Below are 15,408 nucleotides of genomic sequence, written 5' to 3'. Positions count from 1 at the left end.
ACTGAGATAAGGAGGAATTTCTTTACTCAGAGGCTGGTGAATCTGTGGAATTCTCTACTCCAGAGGGCTATGGAAGCTCAATCATTGAGTGTATTTAAGACAGAAATCGATAGATTTCTGGATGCGAATGCTTCAAGGGATATGGGGATATTGGGGAAAATGGCATAGAGGTAGATGATCAGCCATGATTTGTTTGAATGGTGGAGCAGGCTCGATGGGCCAAATGGCCTATTCCTGCTCCTATTTCCTGTGATCCTATGATCCTATGAACCACAGCAAACAAGTATCGGAAATAAGACTGGATTGAAGGAGACATAGATATGGAGACAAAGTCTCACTCTTTAAAATGTAGTGAATGCGGGCAGAGATCAGGATGAATGAGGCGCGAATTGCAGGGAATCAAAGGCCTGGATTTTAACTTATCTGAGCTGCTGCGAGCAGGGCTGGGATTTTGGCGGGTCGGGGGGCGGGGAATGGTTGGTAAGTTGTGATGAACCCGGAAGTCAGGATTGCCTCGCACACTGTGGAGTTTCACAGCCTGCAGCTGATGACCCTGATCAATTTCCCAGCCGGTAACTGTCTGATTGACAGTCTTGTCTTCCTGTCGGACAGGGAGCATGCTGGTGGAGGCCACAAAACAACGTAAAGCTGCATCCAGGGGGCAGGGTGTGGCAGGATGATCATGGGAGGGGGTAGCAAAAGGGTCAATCGGGATGGGGGAAAGGGGTTGATCATGGACGGGAGGGGGTCATCTAGGGCGGGAAAAGTTGTTCGATGTCAGTGGGAGCGAGGTCAAATGGGGGCTTGATCTGGGGGGAGGGGTTTCAATCAGAGACAGTGCCATCTCAGCAATGGCTGGAGGAAGGGTCATCCCCAGGAGTCCGGTGGACCTAAGGTCCAGGTTGGAGGTTGGAGGCTGCAATGGGTGGAGTTTGGAAGGGGATTGGAGACCTCTGGAGGGAATTAGATGCCGGGGAGCTGGAGGCCGGGGACTGGGGGGAGGGATATTGGAGGCCTGGAGGAGAGACTGGAGCCCTGAGAGAAAAGTTTGGAGGCCTTGAGTGGAGGAAAGGAGCCCTGGGCGAGGAGGTCAGAACCCTGGGTGGTGAGGTCGGAGGCTTGAGTAAGGAGAAATTGGAGACCTTGATGGGGGGAACAGAGGCCTGGGGAGGGGGAGATCAAAGACCTCGGGTGTGGGGAATTGGAGGCCTCTTGGTCTGAGAGGTTGGAGGTCTCGGGGGTTGATCAGAGACCTTTGGGGGCAGGGGAAGGAGGCCTCATGAGGCAGGCCAGTGGGAGGAGGTGCCTGATTATGGGGTGTTGCTAGGGCAGGCATGCTGGATCTAGCTTCATCTGGATTTAACTGCCGGTGTTCCGAGGCTCAGGAAACCCAGCCATCCACAGTTAGATTGGAAAATTAAAATAATAATGAGGCTTGCAAACTCAACATAATATTTAAAGTGTCAACCGCAGTTCCTTGGAGCAGTTTGGTCACCTGCTCACATCCCCACCTCAGATAAAGCCAGAAGTGGGTGGGTCAAAATTCTGATTTTTAAAAATTGAACCCTTCACCAACCTCAACCCAAACCCGCCCTTTTTTTGGTTCAAATCCACTCAAAGTGTCTACCTGGTTAAACATTCTCCTGAAGAAAAGCATTGGAGTGTAAATAGTTAACAAAGACAGCTTTCCTGCACAGATTGTGAAACCAGCTTTACATGATCAAGTAGCTGGAAAGGGACTGTTTATATAACCTCAAGGAAGTGATAACTGGAAAGTCCCTGGACGTGTTCCAACAATGATCTGCTCGATAATAACTCCTCCCCCATCTCCTCGAGTAACCAATGAGATATGGAGCAGAGAACTGTCACTAGTTGCCGACTAAAAATTATTTGTGACAGTCTGAAATAGTTTGATATCGCTAGAACATTTCACTCTTATTCCCCTGCATTGCCTAAGGGAACAGAAGAACTAATCTCATTAGAAATACCAGTTCACATTTCCACAGAACCTATAGCACAGTGAAACATCTCAAGGAGGTGAATTCCTCAACGTTCTCCCAATCCACCACCGGATCATCGATGCAAACCCCATTCCTGAACTTTGGCCAAAGTTACTGTGGTGGAGCAGGAGAAACTCTGAGTGAATTCACCCCCATGGCTGTTTACAAAGTGGGGGGAACATGGAATTAGGTACTGAGGAGAAGTTAGAGCACGAAGGGCATGTGACCAAAATAATGTAGAAGAGTTAGATTTTGAAAAGTCTTTTGAAGATGAGAGCTGGCTGTTGAAGGAGGCCATTCGGCCCATTGCATCTGTACTCCAAAAGACCTTGTAGATTAGATTAGAGATACAGCACTGAAACAGGCCCTTCGGCCCACCGAGTCTGTGCCGAACATCAACCACCCATTTATACTAATCCTACACTAATCCCCTATTCCTACCAAACATCCCCACCTGTCCCTATATTTCCCTACCACCTACCTATACTAGTGACAATTTATAATGGCCAATTTACCTATCAACCTGCAAGTCTTTTGGCAGGAAACCGGAGCACCCGGAGAAAACCCACGCAGACACAGGGAGAACTTGCAAACTCCACACAGGCAGTACCCGGAATCGAACCCTGGTCCCTGGAGCTATGAGGCTGCGGTGCTAACCACTGCGCCACTGTGTTGTAATTTCTATGGCCCTGAGATTCCAGGCTATTTTTGGTGTTTCTGTCCCTACAATGGGAGCAACTCCGTTGCTTGGTCAGCGTAGGGAAAGGAGCTGCTACACTGGCCTAAAACTGATCCCACCAGATAAATTTCAGTACATTTAAATATAATTAATATGAGAGCCAATGGCACTGTACCCAGAGTTTCCAGCTGTTCCACTGCTTACACTTACAGGAATAAGCACAGCTGTGCTAGGATCAGCTGTGACAGGGGAAATGAGAGTTTTGGAACATAGGAGCAGGAGTAGGCCATTTAGCCCCTCACTCTTGCTCTGTCATTCAACTAGATCCTGGCTGATCTTCTACCTCAATGCCATATTCCCGCACTATCCCCATATCCCTTGATATCTTTAATATCTAGAAATCTAGAGCAAACACAATGACTGAGCCTCCACAGCCGTCTGGGCTGGAAAATTCCAAAGATTCACCACCCTCTGAATGAAGAAATTCCTCCTTATCTCAGTCCTAAATGGCCTCCATCTTATTCTAAATTTTAAGGGTGTGGAGAGTCTGAGCAGCCATTTCAGCAGTTGGAGACAATTTCCTGAAATTAGTATTTTCAGCATCCTGCTTCTGAGGGTGAACAGTCAGAGGTCATGGTACACATCGATACCAACCACATAGGCAGAAAGAGGGATGAGGTCCTGCAACAGGAATTCAGGGAGCTAGGTAGCAGATTAAGCAGGACCTCAAAGGTTGTAACCTCTGGATTACTCCCCGTGCCACGTGCTAGTGAGTATAGGAATAGGAGGATAGAGCAGATGAATGCGTGGCTGAGGAGATGGTGCAGGAGGGAGGGCTTTAGTTTCCTGGATCACTGGGTCTGTTTCTGGCCATGATGGGACCTGTACAAGTTGGACGGGTTGCACCTGAACCAGAACGGGATAAACATCCTTGCTGGGAGGTTTGCTAGTGCTGTTGGCGGGGGGGGTGGGATTTAAACTAATTTGGCAGGGGGATGGGATACAGAGTGGAGGTACAGTAGGGGGTGATGCACAGTCAAATATAGAAGAGAAACTGAGTCAGCCTGGAAGGCAGAGCAAATATAGACCTGTTTAGGCACAAGTGAAAAATGCAAGGCGATTGCATCTATTTTAATGCAAGGAGTCTTACTAGTAAGGCAGATGAATTGAGGGCATTGATTAGCACATGGGATTATGATATTATTGCTATCACAGAGACTTGGTTGAGGGAAGGGCAGGACTGGCAACTCAATATTCCAGGGTATAGAATCTACAGGCGAGACAGGGGAGGGGGTAAAAGAGGAGGTGGCATGGCACTGTTGATCAAGGAGTCAATTACTGCAGTATGGAGGGATGATATCTTAAAAGGTTCCTGAAATGAGGCCATATAGGTAGAACTTAAAAACAAAAAGGGGGCAATCACTTGGCTGGGAGTGTACAGGCCTCCAAACAGTCAGGGAGAGATAGAGGAGCAGATATGTAGGCAAATCTCAGAGAGGTGTAAAAATAATAGGGTAATAATAGTAGGGGATTTCAACTTCCCCAATATTAACTGGGATAGTCTTAGTGCAAAAGGCTTAAAGTGGCGGAATTCTTAAAATGCACACAGGAGAGCTTTTTGAGCCAGTACATAGAAAGTCTTACAAGAGAAGGGGCAGCACTGGACCTAATCCTAGGGAATGAAGCTGGACAAGTGGTAGAAGTGTCAGTGGGGGAGTATTTCGGGGATAGTGACCATAACTCTGTAAGATTTAAGGTAGTTATGGAAAAGGACAAAGACGGACCAGAAATAAAGGTACTGAATTGGGGGAAGGCAGATTTCAATATGATAAAACAGGATCTGGCCAAAGTGGACTGGGAGCAGCTACTTGTAGAAAAGTCTATATCAGACCAGTGGGAGTCATTCAAAGAGGAAACAGTGAGAGTTCAGCGTCAACGTGTTAAAGTGAAGGGTAGGACAAACAAGTCCGGGGAACCCTGGCTGTCAAGGGATACAGAGGATTGGATCAGGAAAAAAAAAGGAGGCTTATGTCAGATTCAAAGTGCTGAAAACAGCGGAGGCCCTTGAGGAGTATAGAAAGTGTAGGGGGGTACTTGAAAAGGTAATTAGGAGAGTGAAGAGGGGACGTGAAAAAACACTGGCAGGCAGGATAATGGAAAATCCTAAGGCATTTCATAAGTATATTAAGGGTAAGAGGATAAGCAGGGAAAGAGTAGGGCCCATTAGGGACCAAAGTGGCAATCTGTGTGTGGAGCCGGAGGACATAGGTGAGGTTATAAATGATTACTTTACATTGATGGCTGACACAGACATGATGGGCCAAAGGGCCTGTTTCTGTGCTGTATAACTCGAAGACTCTATGACTCTATGTTTTGAACCCTCCCCACCCGCATATGGACATTATTTTGTATGTGTGATCAGATTATTTCAGGCAGTCTCTGTAATATCAGGCTGAGTTCCGTCTGGGCCTCCTTTCTCAGATGAGTGACACACTCTTTGTGTGTGGCTGATGAATATGTACAGTTTGATATCGGAGTGAGATAACAGTGAAATAGGGGTACCCAGCTTTGCAGTATTGGTGATATTCCCAAAGTCCAGTCTGCAGTCAATGTCACCCATGTTGTTCTCCAAACTGCTACAGTGAATCCACTCATCCTTTTTTTATTCATTCACGGGATGTGGGTGTCACTGAGCCAGGCCAGCATTTATTGCTCATCCCTAATTTCCCTTGTGAAGATGGTGGTGAGCCGTCTTCTTGAATACAACACAACGGCTTGCTAGGTCATTTCAGAAGATAGTTAAGAGTCAACCACTATTGCTGTCGGTCTTGAGTCACATATAGACCAGACAAGGATGACAGATTTCCTTCCCTAAAGGGCATTCCTGACAATCTGGTGGTTTCCTATTACCTTTAGCTTTTTAATTCCAGATTTTATTCAATTGAATTTCAATTCCCTGTGGCAGAATTTGAACTCATGTCTCTGAATTATCAATTCAGGCCTTTGTATTACTACTCTAGTAACAAAACCACTGTGCTACTGTACCCCAGAGTTCCACTCCCTGAACAGACAGATTGAGTGTCACAATGTGCATTGAATCCTTCAGTGAATGCCAGATGGGAGTCTAGAACCAAGGGACACAATTTCAAAATAAGGGGGAAGCCACTTAGGACAGAGATGAGGAGAATTTTCTTTACTCAGAGGGTTGTGAATCTTTGGAATTCTTTACCCCACAAGGCTGTGGAAATTCAGTCATTGAGTATGTTTAAAACAGAGATTGACAGATTAGAAATACAAATGACATAAGGAGATACGGGGATAGTGAGGGAAAAGGGCATTAAAGTGGATGATCAGCCATTATCTTATTGAATGGAAGGGCAGGATCGATGGGCTGAATGGCCTACTCCTGCTCCTCTGTTCCTATGTGCTGCAAGTTGGCACAACGCATTTGTCTGCAGAAATGTGACCCAGTCTGTGATCTTCAGGACGAAAATCCTATCCTGCATAATTTTCAACAGGATTTCAAGGCCTACTTAGAGTTGCATGCAACTCTTGAAGTGAGATTTCAATCTGCTGTTATCTGCTCATGTACAGCTTCTACCTCCCATTCTCACTCTTCTCCCTTTTGTCTTCTTCTAGCTCCAGCTCAGCAACAAGGGAATAGTGCCAGAGAACTGGCGGATTACTAATGTTATTGCTGTATTTAAAGAAGCAGATAGTATAAATCCAGGGAACTATAGACCAGTTAACTTAACATTACTGGTAGGAGAGATACTGTAACATTACATGAAGATGTAATAGCAAAACATCTAGAAACTGAAGATATAATAAAGAGTAAAAGCAAAATACTGCGGATGCTGGAAATCTGAAACAAAAACAAGAAATGCTGGAATCACTCAGCAGGTCTGGCAGCATCTGTGGAAAGAGAATAATAAAGAGTAGTCAGCACAGATTTGAAAAGGGAAGGTTATGCTTGAACAACCTTATTGAATTGTTTGAAGAAGAGTCGATCACAGATGTGATATATTTGGATTTTCAAAATTCCTTTGATAAGGTGCCACATGGTCAACGTATCACTAAGGCCAGGGCATGTGGAGGTAGAAGCCAATCAGTAGAATGGATAGCATGCTGCCTGCAAAACAGAAAACAGAGAGTTAGGGATAAAAGTAGTTACTCAGGTTGGCAAATGTTGAGATGTGATGTTCCACAAAGATCAGTGCTGGGACCACTGCTGTTCATAATTGACATTAATGGTTTAGTCTCAGGAAATGGAAGTACAATTTCAAAATTGTGGATGACGCTAAATTGGAGAATATAGTGGATAGTGATGAGGACTGTGACATAAAAGACATTGATAACTTGTGTAATTGGCAAATAAATGTCAATATAAATGGTTAATTTTGATAGGAGAAAAGAAAATATGTCTTGTATTTATATAGTGCCTTTCACAACCTCAGGACATCCTCAAACACTTTACAGCCAATGAGCTACTTTTGGCGTGTAGTCATTGCTGTAATGTAGGAAAACACAGCAGCCAACATGCACACAAGCTCCCACAAAGAGCAATGTAAAAATGACCAGATCATCTGTTTTTGTGATGTTGATTAAGGATAAATATTGACTAAGCCACTAGATTAACTCCCCTGCTCTTCTTCATGATAGTGTTATTGGATCTTTTATGTTCACCTTACAGGGGCTTCGGTTTGTCATCTCATCAAAAAGTCAACACCTCCAATCATACAGCACTAGATTGTCAGCCTAGATTCCTGTGTCCGATGAACCCACAACCTTCTGACTCAAAGTTGAGAGTGCTACCCAATGAGTTACAGTGGACACCCAAGGAAGGGGCTGTACATTGCATGAGAAATAAGTCGAAATGGGGTCGAGGAGCAAAGGATTCTAGAGGTACAGATTCTCAAATCAGTAAAACTAAAGATATAGGTTAACAACACCATAAAAATGCAAACAAAGCACTGGGGCTCATTTCTGGAGGAATAGAATTGAAAAGCAGAGAAGTTACATTAAACTTACATAAAACCTTGACTAGATTACACTTAGAATACTGTGCAAAACTCTAGTCTCCATATCACAAAGAGGATGTCAAGTCACTGCAGAAGGTAGAAAAAAGATTTCCTAAGGATGATATCAGAACTGAGAGGTTATAATTATTAGGCAAGACTGAACAGGCTGGGGCTCTTTACTCTAGAAAGGGGTGACCTAATAGATGTCTTTAAAATTACGACGGGTTTGATCAGGTAGATGCAGATAAAATGTTTCCACTTGTGGGGAATCCAAAACTAAGGTTCCTAAATATAACCTAGTCACGAATAAATCTCAAAAGGAATTCAAGAGAAACTTCTTTACCCAGAGCGTGATGAGAATGTGGAACTCACTACCACAGGAAGTAGTTGAGACGAACAACATAGATGCATTTAAGCGGAAGATGGAATAGAAAATTACGCTGATAGGGTGGGATCAAGTAGAGTTGAAGGAGACTCATGTGAGCACACACACTGACACGCACAACCAGAGAATAGTGGGCCGAATGGCTTGTTTCTGTGTTATAAATTCAATGTAACAGTTCTGAAAAACAGATCTGAGAGGAGATCGATCCTCCTGAAGTTGCATCGAAAGGTTCTCCAACCTATTGCTAGGCACCAGCTCAGTCATTGGCGTTCTCAAGGATTAGATAGTGAGGCAGAGGGGTCAATATATGATGAAATACCTAGTGCCAATGAGCAGCAGCAGGTAGTGGTGGCAGAGACAGTCTAGGAGAGACCTCACTGGAGAGTGCGATCCTCTCCCAGCTCTGCTGAGGGAGACAGAGACAAGGACTTTGTTGGTCCAGGAATGAGAAGAAAATGGCCGGCCTCATATGGATGGCACAGTGAGGTATTAGAAGCTGTGCCAAAGAGCTCAGCACCATGGCTGACAGCATGGAGGGTGTAATATAATGTGATGTGGGTTGTTGCTGGATAGATGAGATAAATAGACTGTTCGCATCATTGCAGGATGTTGTCAGGAAAACCCTGGACATATTAATTTCATCGGTTGGAAACTTATCTTAGACTTTTAAAGGAAAAAATCCTACAAGTTAACTTTCAAAAAAACTGGCAGCCAAGATGACCACTGCAATTTACATTTGAAGCACCAGATAATTGGACTGGAGCCAAAAGTCTAACAGAAGCTCAGCCAGGACAATGGCTTTCCCTAAGTGATTGAATTCCCTAGAATGGCTTTATCAGGACGGTCATCAAGGCCATTCCCACCTATTGACTTTGAAAGAGCCAACCCCCTCTAAAAGTGGATGGACACCTTGGGGCATGTAGCACCTTGAATTTCATTAGAAGATTCCAGAAAAAAAACCTAATTGGAAACAAAGGGGATTGATAGAACCATGTGACTACTGGCTCGTCTCTGAGGAAACTAAAGTTTTGTGATACAGACAGCAGACAGACAGTAACTGAAAAGACAGCAACAAAGAGGAGGCTGCTCCCCTGTGTGTGTGTGTCTCTCTCTCTTTTTCCCCAGAAAATATCAAGGACCCTCTCCAAACCCACAGACTGCCACAGCCAGCAACCAGGAGAAGTGAATCAACAACCAGTTCAGCCTTCAGGAGCCCTGAGCAAAGCAAGCTAACCACAGTACACTTGGAACAGCTAAGACTTCAAGACTACAGCTTCAACCGAGGACTACAGGACTTACAGACTCTATTTAAGTTCCATTTATTCTGGACTTTAATCCAACCACCAAATCTATTTCCCTCTGTAATCCATTTGTGTGTGTGTGACTTTCATGTGAATGTGTGTGTGAATCTGTTGCGTATTTTTAGTATTTTAAATCGGGTTAGAGTGTCAAGTATGATAAACTTACCTCTTTCTTGTTTAAACTCAAGAAAACTTGTCCAATATGTTCTTTGCAATCACATTAGAGGAAGGGTAAAACACTCACTGACGTGGTAAGCATAACCATTGTTTTAAAAAAAAGGAATTAAACCTATTGCGGTCAAACAAGAGAAGGGCTGAGAGGGGAACCTGAGACCCCCCCCCCCTCCTCACCAGGCTATAACAATGTAATGTCACAGATTATACAAAACCTTGTGTGAGGAGTATTGTAATGGAAGCCATAGATGATAGACGTTTGTAAATAAACTCCAGTTACCTTAACCACATACTAATATCTTTATTGGCTACAAAAAGTATAGTAACCCGGATATTACACGGTGGCAGCAGAAAAGTGATTGTAGAAGAGAGGAAACAAAATATCGTAGAAACACAAGATGGAAAACTCATTGTCCTTGCCAGAGGCCTCCGAGCAGGTAGCGGGTCCAAACCATGCTGAGGCATGGCCGAAATGGGTCCAGAGGTTTGTGATGTATCATTCTGCATCAGGTTTAGCACAGAGACCAGACAAAGAGCAGGTCATTGTTATACACCATTGGGGAGTGTGCAGATGACAGTCTCATAACCCAAGGAATCGATGAGATGCAGACTACTTATGCTGAAGTTATAAAAGCTAAAGAAGAGTATTTCAAGATCAGGAAAAAGGTTATTGTTGAATGGGCGATATTTAATATGCGCACCCAGAGAAAAGGGGAAAGCATTGATTTGTTTATTAATAACCGATACAAGATCGCAGAAGATTGAGAGTATGGAAGCTTGCATGTGGAGTTGATTCGTGATAGAATCGTAGTCGGGGTTATAGAAGATGCGCTGTCTGATCAGCTACAGTCAAGGGAAGACTTGAGTTTACAAAACCCAGAGGACAACAGGAATAGAGAATTTGAGTCATCGAACAGTTCCACTCAAATACAAGATAGTAAGGAGGAAGAACTGAAAGACTCAAAACCTCAAACACCTTCATGTGAAAGGAGAACGTGTTGCGGCAGAGTCGTGAAAACGCCACAGCGTTACTTAACCTGATGAATCAAGCCAGAGACTTGGGGGTGATGTATACTGTGATGTATGTTGTTGCTGGGTAGATTATGTAAATAGACTGTAAGCATCCTTACAGGATGTACAAAATCTCGTGTGAGGAGTATTGTAGTGGAAGCCATAGATGATAGACGTTTGTAAATAAACTCCACTTACCTTAACCCACAGACTAATATCTTTATTCAGTACAAAGTGTATAGTAACCTGGATATTATAGAGGAGTCCACATCCAGCTTGCGTGGTGTCATCTCACATGGTATCAGAATCCTGTGGTCTATCTTGGAGTGTCTCGACACCTCCAGGAATGCTGCAGTCGAGCCCTCACATCAGGTGTCCATGTCAGCACCAGGTGCAGCATTGGTAGAAGACTCTGAGTTACACAGTGGAAAATGTGGTGTATACCGTGAACAGGTAAATAGACCAAGTAGACAAGGACTTATCTTCTGCAGTCTGGTATCCCATGGATAAGTGGGATTGAGGAGGCCTAGACCCACGGGCGTGACAGTGATGCAATAGGACTGTACGTGTTCTTCTCTTTCAGGATATCAGCCTGTCTGCATGTTCGGCGGAAAGTTTCATCTGTTGACTTTTTAAAATTAAAATAAAACCACCCAGTTTGTATTTTTACAAATACAACCCACATCACAGTTGCCCGATAAACATTGGTTGGCAAGAAGCCATAGATTCCTTCAACCTCAATCTGTTATCTTCCTTTCTTATCTGTTTCCCTCACTGAGGCCTTGTTTACTTTCAAAATTCTACGCATTAATTCAATATAAATCAGATTAGAATGAGGAAAGATACTGACAAGATGTCTCCACATCAGTACTCCTCTCTTTGGCATTTTCCTTTAACTGGCAAATACTCCCAGGAATATTGCTGCTTGCATCTCTCCTACTGTTTCACAAATGTGAAAATTCAAAACATTTTCCTATCAGCAAAACACAGCTGAGATTAATTATTAGCTTCAAAATTCAATTTGAATGTAATTGTTGGTATGAGGGCATTCACACTCACCCCACCTCTCCCAACCTTCCTCTCACTCCACCCCTCTCACCACATATCTCCTCCACGTCTTTCTCTCTCTCTCTCACATCCCTGTCACACCTACCTATTTCACCCCATCTTCTTACCCCACCCCTCTCACACCCTCTCTCTCACCTCATCTCTCCCTCAACTCCATCTCTCTATCGCTCCCGTCTCTTATCTCTGTTTCTCTCCCGACCCTGCTTCTCCCCTCTGCCTCTCTCATCCCCACTTCTTTCTCTCACCACTTCTCTCCCTCAGCCCCACCTCTCCCTTACCTCCACCTCTACCTTCACCCTGCCTCTCTCACCATTTATTTTTCCAACCGCCACCCCCTACCTCTTTTTTGCCCCTTCTTTCTAAGCCCTTATATTTCTCCTGGCCTCTCTCTCACCCATTTCCATCCTTCCTCACCTCTCCCTTATCCCTGCCTCTCTCACACACTCTTTCTCTCACCCCCGCCTCTCCCTCACCCCTGACTCTCTAAACCCTTTGCCCTCAACCTCTTCTCTCCCAGTCTCTTTCTCTAACCCCCAATTCTCCTCAGACCATTCCGACTTTCACTTCTCTCTAACAGCCTATCTCTCATGCCCACCTCTCTCTCAGTTCTGCCTGCCTCTCGCCCTCTCTCATTTAGCTGAATACACTACATGAATTTTATACAACATAAAACAAAGCTACACGTGTGTAATGAGTATACTGTTATTTCCACAAACACACAAACCACTTTTTAAAAAGAAAAATGAACACAAACTGCATTTGAATAAAGATTTTAAAATTGTTCTTTAGTTTTTTTTTCAAATAATTTTCTAAAACATTAGAGACTGCTGATGGAGCTGAAGAAAAATATTCTTCAGCATTCCAGATCTCAACTCAAAACCCAGACTTTGAAAGAGGCTGAGGCCTTCAAATAGAAAGTTTAATCAAGGAACTAAAAGACACAAAAGACAATTCAGTCGATAAATCTAATTGTGTTATTGTGAAATACATCATTTTTAGAATCTTTTGTTTAAATTCTGACATGAATTATTCTGAATTTCAGTTACTGGGAGAAAACGACAGCTGAAAAATAGTCACACAAGTTTTAGTTTTAAGTGGGGGGGGGGGGTGCAGGGGAAGATAATGCAATCGCTGATTGTATAGAGGGCGGTGAGTTTACATTGTGTGGGTATAGGGACATATAATTGAAAATGTTGGCACAAAAGTGGGACAAAAAGTGCATGCTAATGTGATATTCTTTTACCGATATGGACACACCATGGGTATATATGCCTTTCTTTGTTTGTTAAAGTGTCAATGTTTGGAATCATCACTCATCATGGGGAACCTTGCAGGCTGCAATCGTCTACGAAGAAAACATGAACTGGTGATTTTCTGATGTACACTTACCACAGTCACAGACTCTGAAAATTACTCCTTGAGTGTAAAGAAACTCACTAGTTCTTTTAGTGTGTTTGAAATACTATCCAGTAGACTGAAGACACTGGGGAATCGAACGTAAGTTCCAAGGTATACTTTATCATTCATACAGTTCATTGTCAGATTGGACAATCTCTGTAAAAGATTGCAGGTGAACTCTGCTTTTGGAAACCTTCTGCAAGCTGTTAAAAGAAGTAAACAAGGGTTGGGAATTTCCTGGGAGCTGCTCTTTGGCACTGTAACTTCACTGGATGTGTGGCACAATCCCAAGTCCCCATTGTAGCTCGGGGTATGAGTGTGGGCTGCAGGGACTGGGTGAGCAGAAAACTTGCCCAGAGAGATTTTGAATCATAGGCCTCATTACCATGTCCCTTGAACCCGATGCGACATTTATCATCAGAGGTTCAAATTGGGGTGCCTGTTTACATTTGTAAATGAGATTTAATAGGCGTGTGAGTAGCTTGGAGGAAATTCCTAGGCATGTTTTCAAAAGGCTTAATTGTTGCATATTTATTGATAACATTAGGAAGCCTTTTAAATGTAACAAATTTAAAGTGAGTACATTGGGAATACAAAATATCCACATTTTACATTGAGGGCTCCCATCAAATCTTCTCACACTCTGTTGAAGTGAAACTACCTGTACATAATTCAAACTACCACTGTAACCAGCAGAGATGTGCAGGATGAACTCAGAGCGAAGTGAAAACAGACTTGTGGTTTAAATAGGCAGGAAGCAACAAGTGTGAAAAACAGAACTGAATGAATACAAAACTTCTATATCAGCTACAGGGGATGTCAGCTAGGAACAGGCACACACACAGAGTCATTAATCACTAGCTAACACAAAGCATTCACTGTATACAGTACTAGACTCCATGAATACACTGAACCAGGTACAGACCCTGACACAGTGTCATTAATCACTGGGTAACACAGATTTCACTGTACACAGCATGGGCTCCATATACACTGTACCAGGTCCAAATGTTTATGTGAGATGTCAGCCTTGGCTCATTGGTACTACTGATATATCTGAGTCAGGAGGTCAATTGCTTCAAGACCCACTCCAGAGACTTAAGCACATAATCCAGGCTGGCACTTCAGTGTAGTACTCAGGGAAGGCTACATTGTCAGAGGTATTGTCTTTGAGATGAGATGATAAACTCAGGGACCTTCTACTTTCTCAGGTGGATGTAAAAGATCCCATGGCCTTGTTTATCCCTGGTATCCTGGCCAATATTTATCCCTCAGCCTTCATCACTTAAACTGATGATCTGGTCATTATCACATTGCTGTTTGTTTGAGTTTGCCTCGTGCAATTTTGTTGTAATGTTTCCTACATTACAAAAGTGACTAAACTTTAAAGATTGGCTGTAAAGTGTATTAGGACATTCTGAGGTTATGAAAGGCATTATATGAATTCAACTTTGTTTTATCTTAGCCTGGCTAAACCATACTGTAATCTTTGCTATTGAATGTGACTGTTATTTTTTTTACTGAGCAGCCCAATCTGCAATATTGTGATGTACTTGAATATTTTACATTATGTCCATTTGTTGTAATATAAGCCCTCAATTTGTAACCTTGAGATAGAGTGAATGGTGTGACCATAGATATTGAATGAAGCAGTGGTAGTAAAAGCAGCTCAGTGTCTGAATTCATCTGGTAGTTAATAATCACACTTTATACTCACTGCCACCCTATTGTATTTGATCTGTTGCGCATAACTGTAATTTTGACCAGGGTGTGTGCAGCAGTCCAAAGGTGAGATAATATAGCCATTTTATAAACTTCAGATGTGAATGACAGATCTCAATTCAATAAGCATGGAATTAAACAAAGGAAATGATTCATCTCTTAACCTTTAAATAATATAGATTCCACATTGGGATTTTGAATAGCAAACATAATGGCCTTCTTTTCCAATTCCACCCTCTCCCACCATCTCCCCCCAACCCCCTACCACCCCCACGCCCCCTGACCTCACAAGGTAAAGGCTATTCCTGTTTCCCCAGATTTAAGGATAAAGAAAAAGTGGGTGTAAACCCAATATAATCTGCCCCAGGATATCCAGGGCTTGCCCGAGGAGTGCTTTCTACAAACTTAGGCCTGGTGTTCCGATGGGAATTTGGTGGAAAGAGTATTCCTGAATCTCCTGTCTCAATCTCAATTTCCTGTAGTAATATCCAGGGGGCTCCCATTTCCTGGAGCAGGCAGGACGCTGATGGTGGGCCTTGTTCTTGGAACTCTCTCAGACAGAAAGCAGAAAATGTCCTACTTTTCAGTAACCCAGTACCTTTTCAGATACCGAATCACAGAATCATAGAATGGTTGCAGCACAGAAGGA

The sequence above is a fragment of the Heterodontus francisci genome, chromosome 29, assembly GCF_036365525.1.
Source record: "Heterodontus francisci isolate sHetFra1 chromosome 29, sHetFra1.hap1, whole genome shotgun sequence".
In the NCBI taxonomy this organism is placed as follows: Eukaryota; Metazoa; Chordata; class Chondrichthyes; order Heterodontiformes; family Heterodontidae; genus Heterodontus; species Heterodontus francisci.
This window is presented reverse-complemented; position numbering follows the sequence as displayed.